Source organism: Alligator sinensis, unplaced genomic scaffold (assembly GCF_000455745.1).
Source record: "Alligator sinensis unplaced genomic scaffold, ASM45574v1 scaffold798_1, whole genome shotgun sequence".
Lineage (NCBI taxonomy): Eukaryota > Metazoa > Chordata > Crocodylia > Alligatoridae > Alligator > Alligator sinensis.
The window spans coordinates 1808595-1815692 of NW_005842138.1; positions in this window are offsets into that span (position 1 = coordinate 1808595).

The window sequence follows — 7098 nt, forward strand, 5'->3', positions numbered from 1 at the left end:
AGAACTAGACCCTTCCATGGCCCGGAAGGAAAAGGCAATCAATATAAGCAATGACAGGGTAACAGTTCCTTGACCATGGGTATGAAAATTCATCAATATCTCCATTCTCTTTGCAGTGTGAAAATGGGACTGGAATAGATTCTGGAGCTGGACCGTGTAAAGGCACTAGAATAACTTGTTGTTTAACTAGACAAATATAGCACCTTGAGAACATTTTTCCAAGCTATAGTTGTTCTATAAAAATGAAAAGTTGCAGGTATTTTAAAAGCTCTGACCATAGAGGTGTGTCTGAACAAAGTATTGGATCCAGATTCACTCTTCATGGTTGGCCACTGGCCCTAAAAATCCTTAATCAAAGCACCCAAATACAAACGCTCTTCCTCTTTGAAATAGGACTTCTCATTAAACATTAGAAATGCTGATGGAACATGCACCATTTGTTTAGTAACAGGGAATTAGCAAAGACCTTGCAATACACAATGTACATTACTATGATCATAAATCACTAGTGACTGCCATTGTCGCATAATTAAAATGGGGATAATGGCATTTACTTTTTAAAAGCTTTGAGATCAGTCAATAAAAAGTGCTAAATTGTTTATTATTTTTACTTAAAAGAATTAATGCCTGGCAGAAAATACCTGAAGAGTACAGAAGATCATACCCCTTTCATATTATTCACAAAAATTCAACCCATTTGCAAACAACTAACTCTCTTTGGCCCTCATCCTGGCATCCAGAATGAAATACGCAAATATAAAGAAAACTATAGATCAGGGAAAGTCTTCTAGTAATCAAACAAGCAGAACTGAAAAGGCCCTTTCTCTTTGGAATACAAGAATATATCAAATGATGGCTACTAAATAGCTGATGAGTTGTTTGTGTTCACTGTTAACCTTCCATGGATCCTCATTTAGAACCAAAAGATATAAATCCAGCTACAACTCATGTGAAAACCAAAAGCTAATCAGGTCTGCTAATCCCAAATATTACAACAACAAAAATAAACTTTGTGTCTCTTCTAAGTAGATAAGTGAGTGCACATGAAGACTCTTGATGATAGGCTGGCACTGCTAAAGCCAAGTTAGTTCAACTGAGGTGCTATCTGTCACTGAAGCGTAACAGAAAGTTTCCTAAACAGTAGGAAATTACTTTTAATCAAAAAGGTTCATACTGGGCACATCTACACATCACCCTATGGCAATGTAGCAACACACTACATCAACATATGGCATGCTACGGTGATGTAGCAATCACTTGTGTCTACATGTGATCATGATTGCCAGCTAGGTTGCCATAGCAGCATGCTCCCTGGGTATAGTGCACTGCTGTGGTGACATAGCGGTGAAATCTACCCGTGCAGCCTGTACTGTGCTGTGCTTTAGTACTTCCAAAAGGCTTTATGGCAACATATAGATGCATCCACTGTGTCTCAAGGATTTTACTTCCTAGTTCCAGGACATCTATGTTCACCAGAAATAATTTAAAACATGTTGAACCAACACCCTAAAGGTTTTGTTGGTTTTATTTTTGCTAAAAACCTAAAACATAACAATAGTCTGTGTCATTCAGTGCTAAGTATCTGGTAAAAGTACCCAAAAAAGAATGAAAAAAGTTAGCAACATGGCAGTATTATGAAATAGCATTATGAAAGATTAGTTAAATAAGTCAAGTTAATATTAGCAAAATATTGAGAAGACCCTTTTTATATCCTGTATGCAGCAGGAGGAGGAGAGATTGTGACACAATTTGAGACATTCAGTGGCACAAAAGCAGGGCTATTCAACCCCCAGGCCACTGACCAGATCTAGCCCATGGAGCCTTGTGATCCAGACCACAGGACTCCCCATGGGTCTGGTAGAGCCCAGTGCAGTGTGCATGGGGTCAGGGCCAGGGTCGGATCTGGTGCACACAGGCCCTATGACTTGGCAGTAGGGGTGGGGCTGGGCCTGGGCCCATGCCGCGGCTTCCCCTTCTCAGCCATCCCTCGCAAACTCCTGATACAGGACCTGGTTCCCCTATGGTTCTTCCAGCATTCCTGTTATTCAGTCTTCCCTGCCAGGACCACCTCAATCCCCGTAACAGGGAAAATTAAGCCCAACAGTTAGCATGAAAGATCTTTACTGCTGTTTTGGAATTATGGGTGAATGAAGGCTTCACAAGGCTCAGAGGTCCCCACATTGTCCCAGAAAGTTCCCTGATCAGAATGGCCTGGCACTGGTTTGCTAACTTCCAAATCATGAGGGCCATATGTCTCTTGATGGACATGGAGTGCTTCAGCCCAATGTCCTGGCACTGCAATGAGAGAGATGGGGGGAATGGATATCTCAGTGCAATGGTTCATGAACACAGGAAATCCTACAGTCCCACTGGCACTGCTGCTCATCATCCCAGGTTTCATGGTTCATCAGGGATAGGAGCTTGTGCCACTGAAACAAAGACTGCCTGCACATTAGGGGTGTGTGAAGCAGGAAATATTCGATTCAGATTTGGATTCGGCCCAATTCAGCGGACAGTGATTCAGTTCGCTGATTTGGATCACTGTCCCTGATCAATTCAGCAGAATCTGAAGATTCGATTCCAATTCAGAGAATCAGCGATTCGGCCACAGACACAGCTTTGTGTGTTTTGTCTACGTACCTCGATGTACCAGGCATGGCTCATGAATACTGAGATGGTGGGGTGGATGGAGTATCCCATGGGAGCACAGGGGTTTCCCCGCACGCTGATCAGTGGACCTGGTACTTGAAGTACTTCTGGTCCACTTCTGGGTCTGCTGCTGAGCATGTGGGGGATCCCCCTGTGCCCCCCTGGCTTGGCAATCAGCCATGGTGGAACCCCAGGTGCCCCCCCAGACCCAGGAGGCACCAGTCACTGAGTGGGGGGGCAGGTGGAGTCCCCCACATGCTCCATGGCAGACCCAGAAGTGAACTGAAAGTACTTCTGGTCCGCTTCTGGGTCCACCAGTGAGCAAACACGGGACCCCCGCCCCAACACAGACTCCCATGGGATGCTTCGTCTGCCCCACCATCTCAGCATTTACAAGCTGCACCTGGTACCTCAAGGTATGTAGAAAAAAACATATAAAGCTGTGTCCATGGCTGAATCATTGAATCTCTCTGAATCTATTTGGAGTCTTCCAATTCAATTCGAAGAGGTTAATGGGTCTCCTGATTGGATTCGGATTTGGAGATTCAGCCGCTGAATCGGGCTGGATCTCCTCCAACTCAAATCAGCGATCAAAGCTTCATACAGCCCTACTGCACGTGGGGGCAAAGGTTTTCTTGGTTCCACCACTCCTCTCTGGGAAACAGCTGGAGATCCAATCTCAGCTAGAACAGTCAGTCAGGCAGTTATTCAAGGAGGGAATGGAGATTGGAATTGGTGCACTCACCTAAGCGAGATGGTCCATTAATTGGTGCTTTGTCCGCTTCCGCCTGTTTTCAGCTGCTGTTGGATATATGCAGAAAAGTCAGTTTCAGCATGCTGGGAGGCCTGCTCAATGGCCCTCTAGTGACAGAACACAAGCTGTGCATGTGAGGTTCATTGTGAACATTACTGTATGACTGCTCCATGCAGTAGCTCAAATTTTAATACCGCAGGACATTGCACACATTTTACGTGTAATACGTGTCCCATGCAGTAAGGCCCAAACAGCCTTACATTACACATAAACTTAAACTGGTTTATGTGTAACTTCTTTTCCAAGCCTTAAGGGCTGTATGTGGCTTGCTGGCCACTAGTTGGACAGCCCTATCTAATCAATATAGACATGCCTATATTCCTATGCATTAGCTACTGAACATGTTCTGTCTCTTTGAAACAACAGATGTTTTACCACCTTGCTCTAGAGTAGTTTGTACAAAATGTGCAAAAGCCTCACAAATGTTATAGCACGCATCATCTACTTTGTGTAATTGGGAAGAGTGTGTATAGGTCCCTGTGCTTGTGATCCCTTAAAGAATCATATGCTGTTTAAGTGCCAGATTATTGCTTTACAAAAGCAGATTGACATAAATATAAAATGTTGGCTGAAATATGTATATACGTGTGCAGGTACGACACAGCAATGCATGCCAGAATTGATAACATAAATAAGCTTGTTTTCCCCATTTGATCCTCACAGTTTCACAGAACAGAAGACGTGACAACAGATTAAATGATCTATTTTATACTGAATCTATCTGGCTCTTTATTTCACCAGCTTTTATATTAACTAAGAAATATTAGACCTGATTCACAGCTCTATTCTTCGAAGTGTGTACCTCCTCTCACTTCTATGATTTCTAGGGACATCACAAATACAAAGCATCTTGACCCAGATGAAGGCACTGTATTGTGCAGTCATGAGGGGCTCCTTTTCTGAAGTGGAATGAAACAGTATTTTTTCAAAAACAGAAAATTAACTCTGGACAAGTCTTAGAAGATATTAAAGAATCCACGCCACTTTCTGAAAGAAAAGTGGTATAATCCAGATCTTGTAGCCAACTCTTTCTCTCTCCCTCAACCCAAATATATTCTTTTATCAAAGACAGTATGTAGAATGTCGGATGATTGCTTCATTTACTTCTAATTACCATGCTTTTGTTATCTAATACATGGCTCTGTACAATGATTGTTGATATTACTACTTGTCATACTTAATATACTTTCAACTTTTCATTCTTTAGAATACCATCAGAAGGGCAAGCCCAGTTAAGTAAATACTCTTGGTAAACTTTAACTTACTCTGCATTAGGGAATTAGAAGAGTTTTGCATGCTATGTAGGAGTCTTTTGGTACCTTTTTTGAACATGTCCAAGGATCAAATTTTTAATGCTACTTAGGCAGCTGACTCCAATTGTTTTTCAGTGGGAAATACCTTTAGAAAGTGTTAGGTGGGAAGGCTAAATTACTAAAAAAAAAATTACCCCTTAAATACCATCAAATAAATTATGTAGCACTTCACTGGCTACATTTGACTGGTTGAGGTATATTACACAGCCTTGTGTTTACAGCAGTGCCTGGTGCCCTCAGTAATATGTCTTTCTTTATTATATTGCTTCTAAAATGATATTGAAAATAAATCAACTCTTTGATGTAGTTAGTCCTCCTCTGAAAACTGGTCCCAACCAATGGCAAATGCCATTGCACTGTGGAGAACTTCAAAAAGTGGAACCTGAAGCCAACGTTTGCAGATCATGTGTGTGTGTGCACATGCGTGTGTGTGTAGAGGCAAGCTTCACATCCAGACTTGGATTTGGTTCCTACTAAGAAGTAAGCTAAAGCCTCTGCATTTGGTTTTTGAGGGTAATTAATAGTAGTATATTTGAGAGGAGAGAGCAGAGTTTCCATGGCCCCAGATCAGCCAGAATTAACACACGGTGCTCTATTATATGCTCAGCTGAGAGGTTTTATTAGTAAGTTGAAAGCCAGTGGGGTGCATAGTAATTAAGTATGCACCATCTGCATAACCCTGCAGGTGCAGCAAGCATTAGCCAGTGCTTAAGATCACCATGAAACGACATTAATTTTACTCTATTAACTTGTGTCATTTGTGCTGTTTCAGACCCAAGCTACCAAAGTTGGAGCCTCAAACCTGATAATCCAGTTTGGATTTGGTGGAATCCCTAAGCAGAATTCTGAATATTGAAGTGACATTGTTTTTTTCCACGTTTGCCTTTTGCAGATAACAAAACTGGCAAAGAAGGCAGATTTCTTATGCTTTGGAAACAATCCTCAATTTAATCCTCAAATAATTTCATACAAAGAATGTGGTTTGGGCCTCTGCAAATTCTTTACACTTGAGTTAAAGCATATGATATTTGAAAACCCAATGCCGAGTCATAAATGTAGTAAAAGAACTTTATTAATTGCTGCCATTGCCTTAGTCACAGAAGGTACATCTACACAAGACGCTAACTGTGCAGTAGTCTAAAAACACTGTGCAGTAGTGTGACAGGCAAAAACTGTGTTAATATGCTACTGCTCAGTAGTATTAAGCTACAGTGCAATAAGCCTCGCTAAAAACCCATGTGCCAGCACTACTGAGCAGTAGCGTGAGTTACTGCGCATAGATTTAGTACTTGGCTTAATGTGTAGTAACTACTGTGTATTGATGATTGTGTGGATGTGCCCAGTAGGAGACAGAGGGTAGATCTGCACCTTATAGATTAACCAAAGTAGATATATAGTACAATTACATAGGTCAAAATCCTCAACAAGTGATAGTTTGCTGTCAGCTGACTCTAGTAGTCCCTGTTCCAGCTAAGGCCTTCTGTTGCAAGTTTATGGCCATAATATTTTGTGAATGCAAATAAAATCATTTTGATCTGTTTGAAGTTTTCAAACCAATCTAGTTTCTTTTTATGACCAGGTTACGAAACGCCTGGACACAGGAGGAGGGGTGGATGTCGTATACTTAGACTTCAGGAAGGCCTTCGATACGGTATCCCACCCCATACTGGTGAACAAGTTAAGAGGCTGTGACTTGGATGACTACACAGTCCGGTGGGTGGTGAATTGGCTGGAGGGTCGCACCCAGAGAGTCGTGGTGGATGGGTCGGTTTCGACCTGGAAGGGTGTGGGAAGTGGGGTCCCACAGGGTTTGGTCCTTGGACCGATACTCTTTAATGTCTTCATCAGTGACTTGGACGAGGGAGTGAAATGTACTCTGTCCAAGTTTGCAGATAACACAAAGCTATGGGGAGATGTGGACACGCCGGAGGGCAGGGAACAGCTGCAAGCAGATCTGGACAGGTTGGACAAGTGGGCAGAAAACAACAGAATGCAGTTCAACAAGGAGAAATGCAAAGTGCTGCACCTAGGGAGGAAAAATGTCCAGCACACCTACAGCCTAGGGAATGACCTGCTGGATGGCACGGAAGTGGAAAGGGATCTTGGAGTCCTAGTGGACTCCAAGATGAACATGAGTCGGCAGTGTGACGAAGCCATCAAAAAAGCCAATGGCACTTTATCGTGCATCAGCAGATGCATGACGAATAGGACCAAGGAGGTGATACTTCCCCTCTATCGGGCGCTGGTCAGACCACAGTTGGAGTACTGCATGCAATTCTGGGCGCTGCACTTCAAGAGAGATGCGGATAACCTGGAGAGGGT